The sequence below is a fragment of the Rhinolophus sinicus genome, linkage group LG10 (genome assembly GCF_036562045.2).
Source record: "Rhinolophus sinicus isolate RSC01 linkage group LG10, ASM3656204v1, whole genome shotgun sequence".
NCBI classification, from domain to species: Eukaryota; Metazoa; Chordata; class Mammalia; order Chiroptera; family Rhinolophidae; genus Rhinolophus; species Rhinolophus sinicus.
The window spans coordinates 70377340-70387913 of record NC_133759.1 but is presented as its reverse complement, the minus strand read 5'-3'; the positions used below and the strand labels follow the sequence as shown (position 1 = coordinate 70387913).

The following is a 10574-nucleotide window of genomic DNA, read 5'->3' as shown; positions in this document are numbered from 1 at the left end:
TGCCACCTGCCAGCTGCCTGTCAGACCTAGTCATTGGAAGAGGCACTTGCTAGTCTGGTTGACCCAGTGTTGAGCGTGGCCTTGGTGATGCAGCACTAGCTGGATGGGGTGGAGTTCAAGGGAGTCATGGGATGTGACTGGTGATTTTTACAATGTTAATGCAGATTCAGTTCTTACGCCAGTACCTGACCTGTGACCACCTTGCACAGTGCCCTGAGAACACTGCTGCCAGCCACCACCTTGGCTCACAGATTCCTGAGAGCTGCCCCCGAGTGGCTGCGGTGCAGTTTTTGGGTCACTGTCCACCACCAAAATCTCCCTGGGCTATTGTGATTGTCCACTTTTGTAAAATAAACCTCCTCCATGGCTATCGGGTGGGGCCAGCCCACCAGGGGCCCAGAGTGTGCCTGGTAATGCAGCTCTAGGTGGGCTGGGTGGGGCTCCAGGGAGTTTGGTCGGGGGTTTCTATAAAAATGCAGTCTCAGCTCCTGCACCAGGGTTAGCCCGAGACCACCCTGCAAAAACGCCCCAAGAACACTATGGTCAGCCAATGTCCATCTGTGCTGTGGAGCAGGTCTTGGGTTACCACCCACCAGTAAACATTTCCCATTTTCTGGGCTGCTGCAGGCCCTCCACCCACTTTAATCCACAGTCTGTGGGTCGGGGCCAGCAGCCCAGTAGTAATGGGTTTCCTGGGCAATGTAATACCACCTGTGCAGAGGGTAGGGACTCAGGGTGTCACCAAGGCTGTTGTGCATGTGCGGATTCCACCAGACCAATGAGGTCCCAGACTTCACCCTTTGGGGGAGGGCTTAACCCTGAAAGCCACACGTGTGTTATGCTCCACACAGGGACAACAATGGCTTCTGTCCCTCCAGCTCCAGCACCAAAGTCACTCAGTTCAGGCCTTCCCTGCACATCCCTGGGCCTTCCAAGCTGCCATGCCTCCACCAGAGACCAGGTTAGTGAATGAGTGAGTCCATCTGCCAGCTCTGCAAGAGGGCGTCTGGGTTTCCAGCCACCTTCTGACCCACTGGGAAGGGCAGACAGACTCCTCGCTGATTTTCACTGCCAGATGCTGTGGGAACTCCTCTTCCTGGCTGGGGAGCCCAGTGTGGGGTTGGGGGGTCCCTCCCTCTTCAGGGGGAAACTCTGTCACCGAGGTGTCCCTCCTGGCATTTCTCTCTGTGGGTCTTGGGTCAGGATGTATGGCATTTCCACCCCTCCTACCAGTCTTGATGTGGCCACTTCTTTATATCCTTAGTTATAGTGGTTCTCTTCAGCTAGTGTTCAGATGATTCTTGAGGTTGATAGTTTTATAATTTATATGTAATTTTGGTGTGATCCTGGGATGCAGTAGGCATTACATTTACCTAGTCCATCATCTTGAAAGTCCCTCCATGCCATCTCTAGTTGATGTTTTGAATTCTGTGTTTACCCATGAAACCATCACCCCAAAGAAGACAGTGAGCATTTCTGCACCCTAAGAGCATCCTTGTTCCCATTTGTAATCCCTTCTATCCTACTGTTCCCTCCTAGCAACCACTGATGTGCTTTCTGTCAGGGGCTTCTGTTTGCATTTTCTATACTTTTATATAAGTGATGTCACACAGTATGTATTCTTTTTGAGGGTTTTTTTTCTCTCTCTCTTTGAGGGTTTTTTGTTTGTTTGTTTGGTTGGTTAGTTTGGTGTTTTTGTTTGTTGGTTGGTTGTTTTTTTATTGTTGTTGTTTTTTTATTTTTGGTCTGACCTCTTTCACTTGGAATAATTATTTTGGATTTGTCCTCGTGGTGTGTCAATATTTCATTCTCTTTAATTGTTGAGTAGCACTTCATTGCATGGATATACCATGATTTGTTAATCCATTCATCTGTTGATAAGCATCTGGATCATTTACAACTTTCAGTTACTAGAAAAAGCTGCTGTGAACATTCGTGTACAAATTTGTAGAGGAATGTATTTACTTTTCTCTTAAACAAAATACTTAGCATGAGCTGGTAGAATCACATGGTAAGGGACTGTTTACATTTTAAAGAAACTGACAAATTGTTTTCTGAAGTAATTGCACCATTTTATCTCCCCACCAACTGTGTATGACTTCCAGTCCCTCAACAGCTTCATCAAAACTTGGTATGATCAGTCTTTTTAATTTTACTCTAAAAGGTGGTAATCATGTCTCATTGTGGTTTTAATTTGCATTTTCTTACTGTGCGAATTTGTAGAGAATCTTTTTGAGCATTTACTAACCATCTCTGTATCTTCTTTGCTGAAAGAATTATTAGCAATGAATGTTGATTATGTCAAACATTCTGTTGTTGCATTTATTGAGATAATCATATAGTTTGCTTCTTTAGTTTGTTAATGTGGTGAATTACACTGCTTGTTATTTGAATATTAATACATTCCCTCATTACTGGGAAAGACGTATTTGGCCGTAATGTGTTATTCTTGCAATATGTTGTTGAATTCAATTTGCTAAAATTTTATTTAAATTTTTGCAACTATATTCTTCAAGGATAAGAATTGGTAGTTTTCTTTTATTTATTCTAATGTCTTTGTTTGGTTTTAGTATCTGGGTCATGTTGGCTTTATAAAATGAACTGGGAAAGCGTCCCTCCTCATCAATTCTTTGGGCATGGCACAGAAAGGTGAATAACTATTCTACAGCAGATTTGGAAAAGAGGAAAATGAATTAATATGGAATAAATAAACACAGATCATGTTGGAAAAGTTGAATATAAAGAACACATCGTCCACTGACACCAGGCCACCAACATTAGACAGCATGATTCACATTCACTGCGTTGGTCTTCACTTGACCCTGAGGTGGGAATTCCTGTCACTGAGGTGAGGAGCCCCAGAGCCTGTTAAAGGTCCTTTGGCTGCAGAGTTGGTGCAAACCAAATGCATCATCAGCCTTCTTCCCTCCCCGCCTCAGGGCAGCCATGACCCTGACCCCACATGGATGGGCCAACCCTCCTCATTTGGAAGCCATGCTGCTGTCTGCTGCAGGGCTCTTGAGGCTGAGAGGAAGCTCAGTGTCCTGAGGGAGAGTGTGAGGTGTGATTCCCTCTGTGCACCAACCTGGACAGGAAGGGTGTGGTCACCTGTGAGGAGGGCTCCAGGTTGTCTGTGTCAGAAGGTGCTTCTTTCTCTGATCCCGGGGACACTGGGCAGATCACTATGGGAGTCACATTTTTCTCATCACTCACATCAAGCTGGATGTAAGGTCTCAATAACCCTTCGAACTGATGTGTCAGGGTGTCAATGAGGGACTGATCATTTACATTGAAGAAGAAGACGGTCCCACCTCATAGATTAGGAAGATTCCCACTCGTGTAGGGGGTGTTCTCAAAGAGAAGATGATTCTATAAGGGTTAAATGTGACATAACAATGTTCGCTATTCAGTCCAAGCACCCAGTACCCATTGTAGGGACACAACGTCTCATATGCCACATTCCTGTCCACATTGTCCCAGCATATTCCCAAACACATTACATTGTGTCCCACATCCACCTCCCAGTAATGTTTTCCTGCCTGGAATCCCTGAGAAGACACTACACACTTCCTTGTAAATCTCTTGTCCGTGTACGTCACCTCCTGGGAAATGCTCCTATAGTACACAGCTTTCAGATCAGAAATGTACAGCTGGGGGTGAGCCATCTCTGGGTCCATAGTCACCTCCACTGGGGTGTGGTGGGGGAGAGAGAGCATGAGTTACTGAGGAGGGACCTGAGCTGGATGCAGAAATCACATTCTCCCACTGCAGACTAGAGCAGCGTGGGATCAAATGAGGACCCAGAGCCACAGACTCCATAAGACACTGCCCCCTCCCCTCCCTCATCACCAGTGGGGCCTTAGGGCCTCACCAATGCCTGGAGATACCCAACTGTGAGGTCCAAGCTCCTGTATATCACCCCAGCCATACCACTGTACCACCACATGACTTTGTGAGTCCCCGATCATCCCCTCTAACCACTCCCTTCCATTCTGAGTACTGCCCAATTTCAACCCCTTCCTCTCAGTCCATCCCCTTGGGCCAGTCACCAGTGCCCTCAATTCCCTGGAGCTTAGCCTCTGACCCCTACCCTGACTGACCCAACTCCTGCCCTATCCACTCCTAGTCCTGGGCCAAGAAATGAGTCTGGGGCAGCTGTCCCTGGGATGGATCTGGGCCTCACAGATTTATAATCTGCAGTCCAGTGTGTCTCAGTGTTACTGTTCCCCCTTGTTTGTCTCTGGTCGGCTCCCTCTCCCCTGCCCGCCCAAGGCCCTGTCCACTGTCACCCTCCCAAGCATTGGTACATGCGTGTTTCCGGGCCTTTCTCAGTTCTGAAAACAAACAGACAGAACAGGAGGGTCAGTGCTCAGGTGGAGAGCAGGGGGCAGGGAGACAGGAGACCAGGGTGGTTAATGTTTGTGGGTGTCATGGGTCCACAAGATCTGCTGAAGCCATGGGGTTCTCTACAAATGCACCTCCCCCAGCATCTGCAGACAGTTTCAGGGTCCCCCAAACAAGCTTGTCTCTGCAGAGACCCATGGCCTCAGGGTCCCAAGATTCACAAACTAGGGAATTGTAAGGAAGAGATAAATGGGGGTGGAAGGAATAGCTTTTCTCACCTGCCCCTCCATGCTTCCTTCTCTAGTCTGAAAACCAAAAACACACAAGAGGCTGAAATCACGGAACAGGGTTCCAGGGGAGAGTGTGAGGGGAAAGCTTACAACACTCTTACCCAGTTCGTGGTGTTTCCATGATACAAAAGGTAGAATATTCTGTGCTGATACAAGACTAGGATGCTTGTCTCTAAGTACCAAGCCAGGCAGGAGGTTGAGGGAGACGCCCGACAGGCTCTTCCCCATTCTGGGTCCACACCCTCAGAGACCTCGTGAAATCTATGGTTCCTCTCCCCACAGAATTATCATTAGGAAAATATGCGTACAATTTATAGGCATTTCCAACACTTGATGACCTTTAAAATACTCAGATATCTGAGAATAAAATTATTAGTCAATGGATGGGGGATTGAACCAGCTGCCCTCATTGGCCTGCCCATGCTTCCCATCCAGTCTGGAGCCAGGACAACCCCCAGGTGGCTCAAACTGGGGAACAGCAGGGACCCAGGAGAACTGTGGGGAAGGCTCAGAACATAATGAGACATTTATCCAATTCTGCCCAGATTTTCCCTGAAAAAGAAACAGAATATCCAGTGGTGGACACAGCAGTGTGTAAGTTACAAACACAGCCCTGGCTCATTGCTCAGGGGGATAAGCTGAGGATGAATAATGGGGACTCTTATAGAACTGTCCTTTTGTGCCCCCGCCCCCACCCCTATGTACTGAGCATCTAAAAGGAGAGATCAGCAACATTAATATGAAAGGAGGGGCTGACATCTGGGGTCCTGTGGAGATAGAAATGGAGGTTATCAGGTAGAAGAAGGCTGGAAGGGAAGGGGAGATTATCACATGGGTTGTCAAAGGAGTTGTGTGACAGTCCAAAACGAGAAAATTGAAAAATTTTACTGGCGTTTAGGTGCTGTTCTTAGAACTTAATTTGATGTACAGGTACTGAAAATGGTGCTTCTCCTAATTCTTGGCCATCACTGAAGTAGGAAAAGCTTGGTGGAGGCTGGCATTGCCCAAGGGATCCATTTCAAGGCAGCATGGAGAGGGTGAGGGCTGGGGTCCCTGTGGCCCAGGTGATGGGAACCTGGATCCCGGGGCTCTAAGGACAGATCCAGGAGGTGAATGGGAGCATCCCTGATCCTGGCCCCATTAGAACCTGAATATACCACAAGCCCATCCTTCATTTTCTCACTGACCTTTGGATATTGAGTAAGAAATCAGTCCTAGGACTGCAACACCCAGGACACCCAGAGTTTCCATTGTGAAATGGAGGCCAGGCAACAGGGTAAGAACTGGAAAAAAGGTCTCTGAAAAGCAATTCACAGACTCCTTAATCATTGCTGAAAGGTGAATGCAATTTGATTCTCATCTAGGGAATCCTCTTATATCTCAAGATGAAAAGGATATGTTTCTCTAATTTCTTCTAGAGGTTTCAAACTTTGCAGGTCTGGATAAGTCCTCCATATAAAATCTGTATGGATTTTACTTTTAAGTATAAAATGAGGTAGAGGTTTGGTTTCATTTCCTTCTAAATGGCTAACAACTGTGCCAGCATTATTTGTTGAATGGACTTTCCTTCACACACCGTTATATGTAATATCACTTCAGTCTACATCAAGTTTCTATTCAAGCCTCGGTTGTTTCCTGGTTCACTGTTCTGTGCCATTGTCCACTTGTCTATCTCTGTGCCCATAGTCTTGACTGGCTTCATCATCACAACTCTGAGATATGTCTTGACACATACTTGACTAAATTTCTCAGTTTCATCTTATTTTGCTGTGTTTTGGTAATTCTTAGTCAATGGCTCAATCACTTAAATTGGAACCAAGGTATATTCTGCTAAGAAAACTCTGTTGAGATTGTCAACAAAATTATATTGATTCCATAGATCAATTTTGGGAGAACTGATTTTAAATCATTGTATATCTTATATGAAAAATGTTGCATCCTCTTATTTAATTTTCTTTAGTATCTTTTAATAAACTTTTATATGATCTTAAATAAGAGTTTGAAAATATTTCATTGGACTTACTCCTCATTAACATATTTTTTGGTTGTCCTTATAGATGGCATGTTCATTTTTCTCTTGGCTGGTTTAAACAAAAATGCAATAAATTTTATTAATCTCATATGAACATGGTAAATTCATTTATGAATTGAAAAAATTTAGCTTTATATTCTAAATTTCTATTGTATGTCACCACATATCCTGTGAAAAATGGCCATTCGATTCCTTCCTTTCATATCAATTCTAATGTGTTTTTTTTCTTAATGTTTTTCTTCCTTTCTTGACACTATATATCTGTTATGATTCTCCTTATGATAATATTTGTCTGGTATGTTTTTGTTAGACTTTTATTTTCAATGAATATGTGTTATTTTTTTCTTATGTAACAACAGTCAAGTCAATAGCAACAGTCAAGTTTCAAAAATCCAGTTTGATATTCTTTGTCTTTTTACTGGTAAATTAAATCCCTTGATATAAAGTTCATTTACATATTTGAGTTTACATAAATTATACTATAATTTTTAAATCCTTCCAAAAATTATTTATATTTTTATTTTATTTGGTTTCAAAGTATAGTGATTTAATGTTTTCTAAAATATGAGTAAACTTTTCTTTCTTTTTTTTAAATTAAAGTTTATAGGAGTGACAATTGTTAGTAAAGTTACATAGATTTCAGGTGTACAGTTCTGTATTACATCATCTATAAATCACAGTGTAAACTTCTCTTTCTTCTTCCTCATGTTAGCATTCTTAAATTTTGTGTGTTGATTTTTGAGGGTTGTGCCAGTAAGAAGACCATATGATAAAGGAAGTATTTGATACTACTCTACTGCAATGGTAAACGATTATTTCTACATAATCAAATTTCATGATATTATCTGTATACTTCATGGATCTTTGGCTTTCAAAAGTAATCTTTAACTGGACGATACTACACAACAACCCTGAAGTAGAGGCTCCTGTTCTCCCTCTAAGCTACACAAACATGCATCTCTTCCCCTCACCCCCTTCTCCCTCTCACCTCTTGTCCATACCCTGGATTCCACCTCTCGGCTCTGGTCAGGGTACTGGATAGAACATGATATGCTCCCAGCATTTTCTTGGACTATAAGGGAAGTCTCCACATCAAACAGGCCATGTCTGTCTGCATCCACCTTTGAGTCTGAAGACAAATCATTTCCTAGTGGGTCTTTCCACTTCTCTGTGGGCTGGGGAAACCAGCCTGAGGACTTGCAGAGTAGCTGGATGCCTCCATCAACATATCTCATGATAGAAACCAGAGGAGCTGAGCCCAACGCTGGGGAGAAAACAGGAAAGGGATGAAAGCAAAGATCATGCTCCAAGGCCACAGAAGTTCTGAGCCAGGTTCATCAAGTCCATAGACATAACACCGCACCCCCATGGCCATTTCTCTCTTACATACACATAGACTTAGGACACTGTTGTAAGCCTTTCCATGGTCTTTGTTCACTCAACATGAATTTAACAGCTACTACACACATGGATATTCCTAAACACTAAATATGATGAAGAAAATAAGAGATTCCATTCTAATGAAGAGCTTACTGACTAAAAAAGGAGACAACTATTAACAAATGCACGTCATTGTGAAATGCGCAGATGGGAAGCATGGTCAAGTTAGCATGTGGAGACAGAGATTGTCATCGGAAGACATGCTTCCTGGGGGTGACATTTGTACTCCATTGCATCAAATGAATAGAAGGTTTTAATGTGAACAAAGAGAAAAAGAGAAGCATGACAGGCAGACGGCCCAGTAGACACCACAGCATGAGGAGTGGACAGGCCATATTATGCCCAAGGACCTATGAGCATCGGCACGTCAGGACTGTGATGCGCAAGAGGGGAAAGGTGTGAGGTCTGGGCACGGTGCTGGGGAGGCAGTGGCAGGACATGGATGAGTGCACTGACCTAAAGACTGAACCAATGTCCTATAGGCACTGTAGAGCTGTTGGCTGGCTTCCAGGTGAGAGTCATGAGAAGACATGCATCTTAGAGAACCCAGGCAGCAGTATGGAGGAGGGTCAGTGGGAACACTTAGAAGGAAAGCAGCCAGACAGATGGTCACTGAAGTCACTCCGGTGAGAGATGAGAAGGTCTGGAATAGAACACTGTGAGAAGGGGAGAGACAGGTGCAGGGAGACAGATTTCACAGGACTAACAAGAGGATGAGGAGGGGTTTCGCCTGACCTCCAAATTTGTGACTTGAGAGACTGTGGCGAGTGCCCCATATAGGGGTAACCTCTGTTTGAGGATTTCTTATTGCCATCTCCCCCACCCAAACAGAACTTACCTTCAATGTGCTGTTCTCTTCCATTCTCTAGGGTCAGGACCCAATAAATGGAGCCAAATAAATGTTTGTTGAGTGAATGAAAGAAGGAACTATGGTGTAAGCACTAAGGAAGGGGGTTCCAATAAGATGGTATAGACTAATCTCTCCCTGCTCCTCCCGCTATGTAGAATTACAAACCCTGGAAACAACACAGGAATCAACCACAGAAGTACTCTGAAAAGGTGGAAAGAAGTAGGTGGACTGACTAGGGTCTCAGGACTTGAGGACCAACACAGAAAAGCCAAACATCTTATGGTTCTCACCCCCTTCACTATGAGACTATTTGTTCTCTTTTAATTGAGATGGAGCTTCTGAAAGCAACATATAGTTAGTTGGGTCCTGTTTTCTTAATACAACCCCCTACTCTGTGCCTTTTGACGGTTGAGTTCAATCCATTTACATTTAGGGTGATTATTGATATACGAGGACTTACTACAATCATTTTAACGATTGTTTTCTGGATGCTATGTATCTCCATTGTTTCTTTGTTACTGTCTGCTATTTCAGTTTGGTGGCTTTCTATGATTCTTTTCTCCATTTCTTCTTTATTTATGTTACATATCTCAGCTCTAGACTTTTGTTTTGTGACTATGTAGGTTTATGTAAAAAGAAAGTTTCATAAATACAATAGTCTTTTTTCTTCTGGTTGCATCTTATCTTCATTCACCCATGCAATTTCAGTCATTTTCCCTTCTTTCCTTTTATGTATTTGTTGTCACAAATTATCCCTTTTTTTGCTGCATGTTTATTTCCAAATTGCAGAAGTTACAGTCCTTTTAAAATGCTTTTTCCCTTTAACCTTTATGTTGTTATTAAGTGTTTAACACCCTATTCTGACTTGCAATTTCCTGATTATGTTTGTCATGTTTCTCAAAGTTTTTTATACTTTCTTCACTTTGTTTCAGAGAAAAGAGCTCCTTTCAATATTTCTTATAATGAAGGTCTTGTGATAGTAAATCCTCTCAGGCTCCAGAGCCCTGCAGCAAACAGCAACAAGGCTTCCAGATGAGGCGGGCTGGCCCATCCATGTGAGGTCAGGGGTCATGGCTGCCCTGAGGTGGGGAGGGAAGAAGGTTGATGATGCATTTGATTTGCACCAACTCTGCAGCCAAAGGACCTTTGACAAGTAACAAGCTCTCGGGCTCCTCACCTGTGAAACAAGGACAGGAATTCCCACCTCAGTGTTGACCTCCCTAGATTTCAGGACTCCCGAGGAACACCGCGACCCTGACAGACTGATAGTCCCTCAACTAATTTTTTCTAATGAAACTTGGAAGTCTGATTCTAAAAATTTACATGGAAATGTAAATAACAATGAATAACCAAGACCTCCTTGAGAAAATTTGAGAAAATTCACCAAATCAAGACTTACTATAAATCTATTATAATAAGTAAGTATGGTGTTTGTATAGGGTGGAGAAAATATAACAATGGCACATAATAGAGGGTAGAAACAGATCCATGTATTGAGATATGCTGTTAATGGAATGGAAAGAACCATCTTTTTAAGTAATGCTGCCAAAACAATTGGGTTAGTACAAGGAAATTTTAAATTGTCTTATTACACCACGTTGTACAAAAAACCAATTCT

At 43.3% G+C, this 10574-nt stretch overlaps 1 pseudogene; it reads right to left on the bottom strand.

Moving 5' to 3' along the window:
• Positions 1-245: 245 nt before the first annotated feature.
• On the bottom strand, positions 246-8968 carry LOC109437615 (butyrophilin-like protein 8; annotated as a pseudogene).
• Between the last annotated feature and the right edge of the window lie 1606 nt (positions 8969-10574).